Genomic DNA, 14,230 nt, shown 5'->3' on the forward strand with positions numbered 1-14,230 from the left:
GTGTGGTGGAAGGGGGTCAGTGAGCACTAGGGGAATGTGGAGGTATCTTGCACGCATGCAGTGATCATCTGGTCAGTTTGGGCACCTTTGTGGCACTTAGATGCTTCTAAAACAGGTCTAATGCCAAACATGTAAGTTCCATCCAGGATGACTTGCGAAACATTTGATTATCTAAGTCTAACCCATCCTTAGGCACACTCAAAGCCCACCTATAATACACCTCCACCATGTCCATCTCATGCTCTGGACACACAGATGCTAAGACACTTCACTAGACATCCAGAAAGGCAGTTTGGACGTCCTGGCGGATAGGACGTCCAACTGCCGATTTGGGATGCTTTTTGGACGTCTAGGTTTTTTTTAATTATGAGCCTGATAGTATGTTATATTATTGCCCATTGTGGTGCCTTTTTGCACCAACAAGCTTTCATGGACTAAATATGAATTGTATAAAGTCTATTTTCTGAATCCTAAGGGTAAGGAAGCCTCTGAAGCCCGGGAACTAAAGTTTGACTCTTGTCTTCCAACCCTATGAAAAAAAGCAAGTTGTTCTGATAGCTCCTGTACCACTTTCTCTCCTTTAGCAATAACAACTCTTGTTCAGTATTCCCTGTCCATCCCTTTCCCCTATTTCCCTTCTTTCCAGCATGCCCCTGGCTTAATATCCCAGCACCAATATACTCCTCTCTTTCTCCCCCTCCCCCTCCCAGCATACCCCTACTCAGCAGCATCCTTCACTTTCCTTCACCCCTTCTCGGTATTCTTTTCTCTTTCTCACTTTCAATTACCCTCTGTCCTGATCCCTCCATTGAAACTATATGCCTGCAGAATGGTTTACTTCAGTCACACATATATACACGCTGACCTCAGTGACTTAGGAGGATTGTCATGAACAGCAGAATATCTGAATGCAAATTAGAAATGTACAGACAAAACTGAAATTGAAATACTGAGAAGACAGATTCTATGAATAGAGAGCAACACCAGAAAAAGGAACAGAACTATGCATTTCCTTCTCTAATGAGCAAAATTCAAAGACAAAAATGTTCACATTCCAAAAGCTTACATATTCCAATCACTAAATCGAAAATAAAGGGTTAGATATTCAAAGGGGTTTAAGTATGCAGGAGAGACTCCTGACATTTAAACCCCAATCAGCAGGTCAGGAGGGGATAGTCAGCAACATTTTACTGGGTTGTGCCACTGAATATCCCTTCTGACCAATTGGCATTGTACACTTACACCCTGAATCTACAAATGGTGCCTACCGGTAGGTGACTAGATTGAGGCCTAACTTTAATTTTTTTTAATTGGTTAATTAGCACTGATCATTGAAATTGCATTAAAAAAGCAATTTAAAATAATTAATTTGCCAATATGTGCCTAGAACTTGGATGTAGGTATCTCCGAGGTCCTACAGCACCTACATGAAAAGCAGGTATGGTTAGTAGGTGGAGTCTGGGCATGAATTGAGTTAGGCATCAGTATTTTAGCAAAGAAAACCCTGGCCTAATATATCACTGCCTACGTATTATTGAGAGCAACCACTAAACACACCACTTAAATTGAATTTCACTCCTTGTTTGGATACTAGACTTCAGAAAGCTTTTCTTTTCTTTTTTTTTTAATTCCACAAAAAGGGAGCCAGGAAAAGGCAGCACTCTTCCTTGTGGATTCAAAATAGATATCATATGCAGACTAGGGAGTATCAGTTGATGATTTTTAATAGAATGCAGAAGCGGAGCAGGGGCATAAAAAATTACAAGCACTGATAAGTAAGATGGCTATCCACCACAGAGGGCTTTTTGTGCAAGAACAAGAATTTTGAATTAAATCCTGACTTCAGCTAGGAGCCCCAGTACAAATGCATCAGTAGAGGAGAGATATGATCAAATCTTAGCCTGATTAAAGCATTTAAGCAACTGTATTCTGGAAGATTTATAGTCTCTTTAGACTTTAGTGTGGGAGGTCTGCATAAATCAAATGAGAATAATCAAGTCTGAAATAAAGAAACAAATGGAAAAAATAAGTAAGGAAGGGGTATCAAAAAGAGAGTGGATTGAACATAATTTCCTCAGAATATCCCCCTCATAGCTGAGATATGATTGAGGTCTACAAAATCATGTGTGGTATAAAATGGATAAACGTGAATTCATTTTTTTGCTCTTTCAAAATGTACAAGATTAGGGGTCATCAAATTAGATGGAAAGACTTTTTTTTTTTATAAATCTTTATTGAGATTTCAAACTTTTATAATGTATACAATTGACGAATCAAAAAAAAACTGCATGAAAATATATTGTTATCATCACAATTATTACATTAAACAATTTTTTATCCCCTTTTTATCCTTATCAATATAATAAAAAAAATTAATTTTACTCTTCCAAATAAATATTCCACCCCCACCCTCCCACCCTCCCAGGATGTGTAAAGGAATCTAACAAGAAAAAAAACAAAAACAAAAGGAGAATCATAATGTAATAAAATTAGTCAATAGACCCCATACCCCATTAAAGGACTTGCTAGTACCTAAATGTTCTGCCATCATCTTTTCATATTTATACGTTGTACACATAGTTGCCCACCAAAAACTGAAGTTAATACTATCATGATTTTTCCTATTATATGTAATCATTTGAACCCCTATTCCTGTCAAAAGCTTGAAAAGGCGACTTTTATTTTTATCTAAAATGGGTTTAACATGGAGAATCGTTCCACATATTATTGCCTCATATGTCATGGGATAGATGCTTCAAGAATAAGATTAATTTGTCCCCAAATTGACTTCCAAAAACTTAGTATCAATGGACAAAAATATATCAGATGATCCAAAGTCCCTATATCAATATGACAATGCCAACATCTATTAGATTTAGAATTATCTAATTTATTTAACCGAACTGGGGTCCAGAAAATCCTATGCAATAAAAATAACTATGTTTGTCTCATAGATGCTGACATTGTACATTTCAACCTCCAAGTCCAAATTTGTGGCCAACGAGATACAGAAATATACTGTTTTATCTCAATACTCCAAATGTCTCTAAGACTATTTTTGGACTTTTTATTTAAAAATCCAGAAATCAGTTTGTACCACTGGGCAGCCTGATGTCCTACTAAATCTGTTTGGTAGCAAAGGATCTGCAAGCTGAAATAAGTTTTTAAATTTTTCCATTCAGGGAACCCACTCTGAATTAGAGAGTTGCGCGGGGACAGAAACTCCACCCGTCCCCGCCAAAATCCCACCCGTCCCCATGAGGAATCCCTCCGTCCCCACCCATCCCTGTGAGGAATCCCTCCGTCCCTACCCGTCCCCGCGAGGAAAAGGAGAGGTGAGGAAGACATTGAATGGAAAGGAGGAGAAGGGGAGGATACGGATGGAAGGGAGGAAAGAGAAAGATGGAGCAGACACTGAATAGAAGGGGGAGAAAGAGAAATGAAGCAGATGCTGGGCTGAAAGGGGAGAAAGATGGGCAGATACTGGATGGAAGGGGGAGAAAGGGTAGATGATGGATGGGATGACAGAGGGGGCAGAAAGGAGGAAGAGAGGAGACAGATCAGATGCTGGGCAGAAGCAGCAGACAGAGGGGCAGATGCTGGATGGAAAGAGGAGGAGGGGCAGATGCTGGATGGAAAGGGACCTCAGGTCAGCATCTGAATGGCCGTGCAAGTCTACATGGGTCCAAATGGTGCCACACACTGCTAGACACCCCCCCCCCACAGTCCATTGTGCTTTCTAGAAGCCAGTATTGTGGTGCAGCTTGGTCCCTGCTAGGTTTTCTCCCCCTAGATTGGGACAGACTGTGCTTTTGCCAGCAGAGGCAGAGTGGTGAGCCTGCACGATGGCGCAAACTAGCCCCCCTCCCCACCCCACCCCACCCCACCCGTGTCCTCCACCCAGAACAGGACCGAATCTGGGTTCCCAGTGGCTGAGCAGTGAGCCTACCAAGGCATCCCCTACCAAGAATGGAACCAACTCTGCATTCCCGGCCTTTGTATGAGGGAGGTCTTGTGCCCCAGAGTAAGAAGACTTAGAGCAGGGGTGCCTACACTTTATGGGCTTGCGAGCTACTTTTATAATGACTAAGTCAAAATGATCTACCAACAATAAAATTTTAAAAAAACACAAAGCACAATGAAAGGCAGAGAAAATGTTAATTATTCATATTCCGGGTTTTTTCAAAGAGGTCACGGCAGATGACTCTATGCAATGTCACCTCGGTAACAAAATACAAAAATAGACAAATACACCCCCTCCCTTTTTACTAAACCACAATAGTAGGTTTTAGCACAGGGAGTTACGCTGAATGCCTCGCGCTGCTCTCGATGCTCATAGGCTCCTTGCGCTAAAAAACGATATTGCGGTTTAGTAAAAGGGAGCCATAGTGCAAAATATAGACAGCAGATATAAATTCTCAAAACAGACACATTTTGATCACTAAATTGAAAATAAAATCATTTTTCCTACCTTTGCTGTTTGGTGATTTCATGAGTCTCTGGTTGCACTTTCTTCTTCTGACTGTGCATCCAATCTTTCTTCCTTTCTTTCAGCCTCCTGTATGTTTCCTCTCCTCCAGACCTCATTCTCTCCCCCAACTTTTTCTTTCTGTCTCCCTGTTCCCCCTTCTTTCTGTCTCCCTGTCTGCCCCCTTTCTTTCTTTCTCCGTGCCCTCTCCCAATCCACTCGGTTTGCTGCCACCGCCATCGGGGAATAGTCCCCAAGCCACCGCTGTCCCAAGCTTTCCCTGCAGAAGCATTGCGCTGACCAGCATTCCGCTCCCTGACGTCAATTCTGATGTAGGAGAGGAAGTTCCGGGCCAACAAGGCATTTCTCCTCATTCCATCCAGCCTGAGCCCCATCCCTCCTTGATCCAGCATTTCCCTTCTGTGTTTGTCAGAATTACCATTCCACCTATTTTCCAGCATCACCCTTCTTTGTGTCCATCTCACCTATATCCCAATCTCACCACTTTTTCAGAATCTTCATTTGTCTCTGTCCTTGTCTTTACCCCATATTCACCATTTGCCCTTTCAATGTCTTTATCTCCTCCCCCCCCCACTTTTTCAGCATTACTTCTATGTCTCTGTTTCACCTCCTCTTCATGTCCCCTCTGTATCTCTATCCTTATTCAGTAGGTCCTGCTTACCCTTTCTCTTCTTTGTGTCACTATCTCCATTTTCAGCTTTCCCCCCTTTTCCTTTGTTACTGCACCCGGTAGCCAGAATATTTCCACCCTCCCTCCACTCCGGCCCAGCCCAGTATGAAATATTTCCTTTTGTTTCCCTCCCATCTCTCTTTCTCTCTCTCTTCTCCTCCCTCACCCACGAGTCCTGCATCTGGCCCTCTCCCTTCTACCTGCACCTGGCAACACCCCCCTGCTCCGCGGCTCTCTTCAGCAACTCGTCAGCAGCGGTGATCAAGACAAGCTGCCGACATCGAGGCCTTCCCTCTACGAGTCCCACCTTTGTGGAAAAAGGAAGTTGAAAGAAACAAGCGGGACTCGCAGAGGGTAGGCCCCGATGTCAGAAGCTTGTGTCGATCGCTGCTGCTGAGTTGCCGAAGAGAGCCACGGAGCAGGGGGTGTGGCCGGAAGCAGGTAGAAGGGAGAGGGAGATAGGAAGGCTGTAGAAGCTCCGGAGCATGACACCGACCCCGGCCAGGATGATTTCTTTTTCAGGCTGCTGCTGCTGCCACCCGCCACCCGAAATAATGCCCGCGTCGGCGTCTTTGATGTCGGGGAGAGGAAGGCTGATAGGCCCGGTAGATCGGGACGGCAACACGAGTCTATCACGGAGCCCGGGATGGGCTCTGCGATTGACTCAAGTTGCCTTCCTGAACTACCGGTTGATCACGATCGATGTGTTGGGCACCCCTGACTTAGAGCCATAGCGCATGAGACTCCCACGGGGATGAAAACAGCCTACCTAAATTCTGGCGATGCAGGCATGCAGCTTACAAGTCCGGCGTCGCGGCGGGAAATAGCCATGCTGAGCAGTGAGCTCAGCACGTACACAGATGAAAGCCTTGCTTGCTGATTGGTACGGCGGGCCGAGGCCCCGCCTCCCGCTTCCGCCCTACACGGCGACGCCAGACCCAGCCCTACAAAACGTTGAGGCCCGTCTTCCACTTCCGACCTACACGATGCCGCCAGACCCGGCACCACAAAACGGCCCTCACATCCGCGAACAGGGTTGCCATGGAAACAGAGGGGATCAGGAGCTAAACAGAGATTAAAAAAACAAACAAACAAACAACAGTGCACAAGGACAGAGACACACAGACACTCACAGAAGGACAGGGGGCTAAAGAGACAGATTGAAAAAAATAACAAAACACTAAGGAGAAAGAGAGACACAAGTAAGGAGTGCTGCTGGGCAGGGGGAGCAGGGAAGAGGGTCAGGGGGAGAAAAGAAGGAGTGCTGCTGGACAGGCAGAACAGGGAAGAGGAACAGGGGAGCAGGGAAGAGGAACAGGGGAGCAGGTAAGAAGTGCTGCTGGACAGGGGGAGCAGGGAAGAGGGACAGGTGGAGCAGGTAAGGAGTGCTGCTGGACAGGGGGAGGTAAAAGGAAGGGAGAAGGCCTACTGCTGGACAGGTGGAACAGGCAAGGGGTGATGGTTGACAGCCGAGGAAAGAGAGAGACAGAAAGCGGCCAAGAAGAGAGAGAGAAAAAGAAAGAAAGAAATAAAGACACACACATCTATTCTAGCACCCGTTAATGTAACGGGCTTAAAGACTAGTATATATATAAAAACCAACATCCAATAGTGGCAGCATGGAACCTTGTGGAACTCTGCATGTAAGAGGATATGGAGATGACTGGCCACACTAAAAAGTATGTTTGTTACTCTTTGATCAGCATGGGAATCTTCTCCTTTCTTTTGTAAGGTTGAGATCTTTTGTGAATAGAAGGAAGGCTTGAAACCAATCGACCACTTTGTCTATAATGCCAGTATCTATGAAGAAGTGAGTGATTTATTAAGTCAAATACTGCAGAAAGGTTGACTGATACTGTCCATGAATTATACTAAGAAGATGACATAGGACTGTCTGTACATATACTACACTAGAAACCAGACTGATGGGATGAAGAGCTGAGAATCTAGGGAGAAATAAACTTGCTCTTAATATTAAAAAAAAACAACGTGATGCTCTTCCCATGGAAAGACAATTCTACTCTTATTGCTCCCATTACAATAAAAAACATACCCTTACAAATAGTTAATAATATAAAAATCTTAGGGGTAACTTTTGATACAAAATTGAACTTTCATGATCATATTAGTACTATAGTTAAATCTACATTCTACAGATTACGTAGGATACGATCTATTGCAAAATTTCTATGCCCTAAATCAATAAATATTCTCATTCACTCTTTAGTGATTTCTAAATTGGATTACTGTAATGCTCTTTTTAAGGGGATATCACTAAACGAAATTAAACGTCTTCAAATTATCCAGAATGTATCCATTAAACTCATCACTAAGTCTAGAAAATATGACCATGTTACGCCCCTTTTGATAGATGCACACTGGCTCCCAGTTATCCATCGGATAACATATAAACTCTGTTTACTTGTTTTTAAGTCTCTTCTCTACAAGACTCCTGCATTCATATTTAAACATTTAATACCATATCATCCAAGCAGAACCTTGAGGTCTAATGAGCAAAATTTGTTGACCATTCCATCACTTAAGGTTATTAATACTAGACGTCAGTTTATTTTTTTGGTAACTACTCCTCAAACTTGGAACACTCTCCCAATTTATTTACAGAATGAGCAGGACTTGGGAAAATTTAAAAGTAATTTAAAAACATTTCTTTTTAAAGATGCTTTTAGTATTTAATTAAACAGTTCTTAAACCAGCGATTTCCCTATTGTAATTTTCCTGTTTTGCTTTTCTTTATTAATTGTATTTCAAACCCCTATCTTACCTTATGTAATGAGTATAATGTATTAGTTATCTACCCAATGTTATTATTTAAAGTTTGTAATGTTTTGTCTCTATTTGACTATATTTTAATATGTTCATCGCTTAGAATTTGATTAAGCGATCAATCAAGAAAAATATTAAACTTGAAACTTGAGACCACCATGCAATTATCCAGCTGGTCTGGGAATGTATGTGAGTAGAGATGGGGGGAACTGGGAATTAGCCAGAAACCTCCAATATTCAGTATCAGTACTCAGATAACTATCCAGTTAACTTAAGGTCAGTGGTGTGCGGTGAGGGCTTTCAGAGAAATCATTGAATCCCCAGCTCTAAAGCCCTGCTTTTTTAACTTTTTATGTTTACTTTTTGCTTGATACACTTTGATTTGTTGAGTAGGCAGCCAGTCAAACTGCATAAAAAAAAGAAAAAAAACACAACACAAGAAGGCATGGATTCTCTGAACCTCCTTAAGACCCTCATAGTACTGATCTGAATTTGATTGGTTGAGCAGCATCTGCCTGTTGCCTGCTCAACCAATTAAGTTCAGAGTAGTGCCCTCAGGGCCTTTGGGGGGGAGGGGCGAATCCCCTGAAGGCCCTGACCCCATGCCACTGGTTAAGATAGTAGAAAGGAAGTCCTACTTTAACTGACTAGCTAAACGTAACCACCAGTGTTTATTAATAGTACATGGGTAACTCTCAGCAGGCCACTGACTGCCCAGATATTTGGTGCTAGCATTGAATATCCAAACACAATTCAGCCAGTGGCAGCCAGAGTTTAAAAATACACTGACCCCTCTGGCTGAATATTACCCTTATAGACATTGAAACCATCAATAACATAAGACAAACCTAAATAAACAACCCCTATGCACAATACAAAGAAAATACATTCTTCTTCACTAAAATCATATTAAATCAGTGTACCTTTTGGGGTTCAAATATAATTTCTTATAACGTTATTCAAGTACAAGGAAAATTTGAAGCTCCTCTAGCACACTAACCCGAAACAGCATGTGCTAGAAGAGTTTCTGAGATATCCCTGTTTATGTGACTTGCCATTTACATAGAAGATGTCAGATCCAGCATTCATGTTTTGAAATGCTGTGTTCTATTGTTATCACACTCTGAACAGCACAACTGAGGACCAATGCCCAATTTGTCTTGTGTTGCTAAGTACTGCTTAGGGATTTAAAAGAATATCTCAGGAGTGGAACTAATTGAATGTTTCTGGGAAAGAAGAAAGAAGTGATTGAATTTTTTAGACCTTGCTCTGACCTTGTGATTGCTTCCATTTGAAAGTTTTTGACTGGGAGGAATAGATCATTAACCCCTAGGAACTTGATAGTCCTGTATAGAGCAAGCTGGTTCTCTATTTTGTGCAAGGCTGCACACAAAGGAAGAGGCAATGCTAGTAGTCTGTACTTATTTTATTGAGATTATTTCCTGTTGATGACATTAAATAAAATTTTGCATGGTTATATTTCACATTTATGTTTTCTAATAGACCTCTCTCTAAGTCAGATATATATTGAACATTATTTTCTGATAGGTTCCAAATAGAGGGGGGCGGGAACCCTTCAGTTCACCTGGCTTTTTGTTTGAAAAAAAAAAGTTGTAAACATGCAATCAGGTGTAGATCTCAAAAAAACAATTTGGATTTCAAAACGTCCACAGGGAAAATACGTAAAAAAATGTTAAGGTCAAATTGCACCACAAAATAATGTGGATCCAGTATTAATGATAATAACATAGTAGCAGAAAGTGGCAGATAAAGATCAAAATGGTCCATCCAGTCAGCCCAACAAACTGTTTATTTACTTATTAGGATTAATTTACCACCTTTTTGAAGGATTTTCAAGGTGGTGTATATCAAGAATGGAAATTCTCCCCCCACCCCCCCACCCCCATTCCATGCACAATCATTTCTCTACTGTTGCAAATTGAAACCCTCAATGGTGTTGTTTCAATCCTCTTTCCACTATGAATCCTCTATGTATGCTCCATTCTTATTTGCTTTTTTGTGTGTTTTTTAAATTCTTTTCCATTTTATTTCATTGTAATATAAATATAAATTTTATTTTAATATAAATATAAATAAAATATGAAAACAGAATTGTAGGAATCTGTTGCACATAGACTTTTTGTACAAATTGGAACTAGAGTTTTGCTTCCATTGTAAAATAGCAAAATAACATTTGCTGTTTTGATTTCTGTTTGCTTCACATCTGAAATGACAAAAATCTAAAACATGCTATTTTATATCCTATATTTTAGTCTATGCTAAATGGTTTTATTGCATGCTAAAACTTTTTATATTTTAAATGTATTTAATATATGTAGAATGCACAGTATCTGAAGTGCAACACAGATAAAATCATGACATATAAATGCCACGGCAATAACAAAAATGGAACAAAACCATTTTTTCTATATACAGTATGCCTCTAGAGCAGGGGTGTCCAATGTCGGTCCTCGAGGGCCGCAATCCAGTCGGGTTTTCAGGATTTCCCCAATGAATATGCATGAGATCTGTGTGCATGCACTGCTTTCAATGCATATTCATTGGGGAAATCCTGAAAACCCGACTGGATTGCGGCCCTCGAGGACCGACATTGGACACCCCTGCTCTAGAGTCTTCACAGGATGTGATTGTTTCCAAATAGCCAACAGAAAAAGAAGCAGTATTGAGATTTCAAGATCACAGAATGCTTCGTAGTATCAGTCTTGCAGCCTCGTCTGCTGAATTGTAGTTGTAGTCATACACGGACATGAATTTTCAAGACCATATATCTATTTTTTGTTGATTCAACAAAAGGCATTAGAACCTGTAAAGACTATCAGCCTGTTTTACAAAGCTGCGCGGTAACAGCCCCATAGCCCTTTAAATCTCTATGGGCTTCAGGGCCGTTACCGCACAACAGCCGCTAGCGCAGCTTTGTAAAATAGGCCCTATATTAACTTTTCCAAATTAAAAAAAAAAATTTTATATGCTATCCGATCCTGTTCCAACATAATTTTATGCTACTTTCCCTCACAGTCATGGACTTCTGTATTAGGTCCTAGTATTGCTATTGCACTTATAGTCTATGATAAGAAAAAAAGAAATTAAAGAATTAAAACAGAAGGGTTGTTTTTATATATTTTAGTTTGCTGTTTTGTTTCATATTGGTTTCATATATTCTTTTCGCCCTTTAAAGTAAGATCAAATCTTTTTTTCCACCCTGTGCTATGAGACAGAAGACACATTTATAATAAGAGGACAGTGTCTTTAGTCTTTTATGTAGCAGTGCAAACATTTCTTCATCTGTTACCTCCCCACGGAATAAAGTAGAGACAACATTCATTCCACAACATAAAAGAAAGTGCTTCAAACCTGAGAATGATGTTCAGAAATGTTTACTGTACTCTGCATGAAAACTGGTTTCAGTTGAGTTTTATTTGGGAAAGGATAACTACTTTGCCTCTGATTTTGGAGACAAAATAGACCTTTGCAGGTGTTTCTGCTCTAACTTCAGAACTTTACATTTTTAAGGCATTTAGGGGAAGAGATCAAGCTGTATTAGGGCAATAACCTGAGTTATTATCCCCTTAATATAACTTAAAGGACTGCTGGGTTTCTTGCCCTATTACAGCACTGTTACTCTGTGGTACAAATTAATAAGATGTAAAGCACACAAACGCATATAAAACAGCTCATTACTATATTAATTCCATAACCCAACTTGTGGAGAACATGTGAAGGGGCTAATCAAAAGAAACGTCTAATTCTGTTTTGGGCCTAAGTTGCAAGTCGCCCAAAGTCAGACACGGGAAAAGATCCATTTCTGAAAAATAGGTCCAACTTTTTTTTGTTTTTAATCGTCCAACTGTACAACCAGCCGTCTGAACGCCCAGACCACAAAGTCGTCCATCATTATACCCCATTTTCATCCCAAAAATTTGTCCAAGTCACAAACGCCTAGAAAAAGACCTTTAGGATGCGGGAGGGGCCAGAAAAGTGATGGACTGGACACCCAGACATGGCACCAGAGTAGTGCTGTGAACTTCACAAAAAGGATCCCATATAAATATCTCACTACAGCTCCCCTATAGGTCATGGTGAGCCCCCCAAAACACCCCCAGAATCTACTAGACCCACCTATCTACCACCCCAATAGCCCTTATGGCTGCAGGAGCCATTTATATGGCAGTACAAAAGGGTTAGGGTTTTTTTTGGGGGGGATGCATATTTTTCACCATGAATGCAATGATTAGAGTGACTTATAGTCCCGGGTCCTCCTCTCCATGGTTTACTAACCAACCCCCAAGACCACTTAAGCCACTTCTGTGTAGCTCTACTAGGCTTTCCTATGCCAGGCTGCCAGGTGCTGATGTTCTGGAGGCAGATATGTAAAGTTGTTATTACGATTTTTATGGAGGTTGGGGGGATCAGTGATCACTGGGGCAGTGTGTGGAGGTCTGTACTTTGTGTCTGCAGTGCTTATCTGGTCACTTTGGATACCTTCTTGTGACTTAGACCTCGTTTTAGATGGCCTAAGTCACAACGTCCAGGTTCCGTCTAGGCAGTGTTGTAAACCTTTTGGTTATACATGCAGTACGACTAAGTCTAGGACGGCCCACGTCCTGCCCAAATCCCGCCCTTGACACTCCTCCTGACATGTCCCTTTTAGCTCTGGTCGTTCAGCAGCACTGTGAAGGCCTAGGTCATTTTCAAATACATCTAAAACCTGGTTCGATTATCGGCACTTGGACGACCTGTCTCACTGATCGTCTAAGTGCCGATTTAGGATGGATTTTAGACGTATTTCCATTTTAATTATGAGCCCCCAAGTGTACACCATAAGGCAGGTTAAGTTTCAAAAGTTTATTAATGATTTGCTATCCCGCAAAATGGCTTACAGTCTAAAAAATTAAGAAAGGGAAAAGGGTTACGGAAAAATGACACAAACATTAAAAGTGAGGATAGGGGTAGTACTACAATTCATGACAGGAAAGAAAATGGAGGGAAAATAAGATATTTAGAAGAGGTATAGCTAGTTGGAAGAAAGCCCTAATATGAAAACTCTTGTCTCAGGGACTTTCTTAGCTTAAGTAGGCATCTTTAAAAAGGAATAATTTTAAATCAGCTTTAAATTGTTCAAGGGATGTCTGAGATCATAGTATTAACAGTAGAGAATTCCAAAGTTGGGGGGAAAGCATGTACAGAAAAAAATTGACAAATGTGTTTGTGTACTATGTTACGGTATGATTAAGCTGACCATATGTCCCGTTTTGAACGGGACAATCCCATTTTTGGATCCCCTGTCCCGTTGACCCCACACACAGCTTCAGGATGCCAAAATGTCCTGTTTTCAGGGACAGCGTCCCGAAGCTGTGCGCGGGGACAATGGGACAGGCGATCGCTTCCTGTCCCTCCCTTCCGCACCAAAAAAAAAAAAAAAAGCCTCCCTCCAGGTCCATTTTAAACTTCCCCCGGTCCTCCGCCGCTGCTCCTCTGCTTACCTCCCTGCCACTAATCGTGTCCAGAAGCATTCTTCCCGACGTCAATTTTGACATTGGAGAGAACGTTCTGGGCCAGCCAGGCAGCCCTCTTGCCCAGCCAGCCCCCACCGTCCCCAACAGCATCGGGGCAAAAGGGAGCCCAAGCCCTCTTGCCCTGGCGATACCCCCTTCCCCCCCCACCCCCACCGATTATGATAGGGCCAGGAGGGAGCCCAAGCCCTCCTGGCCACAACCCCCCCCCTACAAGATCGGACAGGAGGGAGCCCAACTCCTCCTGCCCAGGCGAACCAACTACCCCCACCCCCACTAAAATATGGACAGAAGGGATCCCAGGCCCTCCTGCCCTCGATGCATCCCCCTGCCGACCCCCAATCCCTCCCACCCCCAACCTTTAAATCATTGGACGGATGGACGGGTGCCAAGTCCGTCCCTCTGGCAAGCCATCCATCCATTGAATGGCTGGCCTTAGGGCCTGATTGGCCCAGGCAGCTTAAACCCCGCCCACAGGTGGGGCCTGAGGCACCTGGGCCAACCCGAATAGGCCCAGTAGGCTTAGGCCCCTCCTGTGGTCGGGGCCTTAGGCACATGGGCCCAACCTGGCCAGAAGCTGAAAATCTGAGAACCCCTAGACTAACTGAGACCTCATCTGGAGTACTGTGTGCAATTCTGGAGGCCACATTACCGCAAAGATGTGCTTCGAGCCGAGTCGGTCCAGCGGATGGCCACTAGAATGGTCTCCGGACTCAAGGGTCTCTCATACGAAGAAAGACTGGGCAAATTGCAGCT

General features: G+C 42.4%; 1 protein-coding gene across 2 annotated transcripts in view; it reads left to right on the forward strand.

Annotated features, from left to right (window-relative positions):
- Nucleotides 1-14,230, forward strand: part of ASTN2 (astrotactin 2) — a 1,902,914-nt gene that overhangs the window by 489,918 nt on the left and 1,398,766 nt on the right. The window lies entirely within an intron of this gene.

Source organism: Geotrypetes seraphini, chromosome 10 (genome assembly GCF_902459505.1).
Source record: "Geotrypetes seraphini chromosome 10, aGeoSer1.1, whole genome shotgun sequence".
NCBI lineage: Eukaryota > Metazoa > Chordata > Amphibia > Gymnophiona > Dermophiidae > Geotrypetes > Geotrypetes seraphini.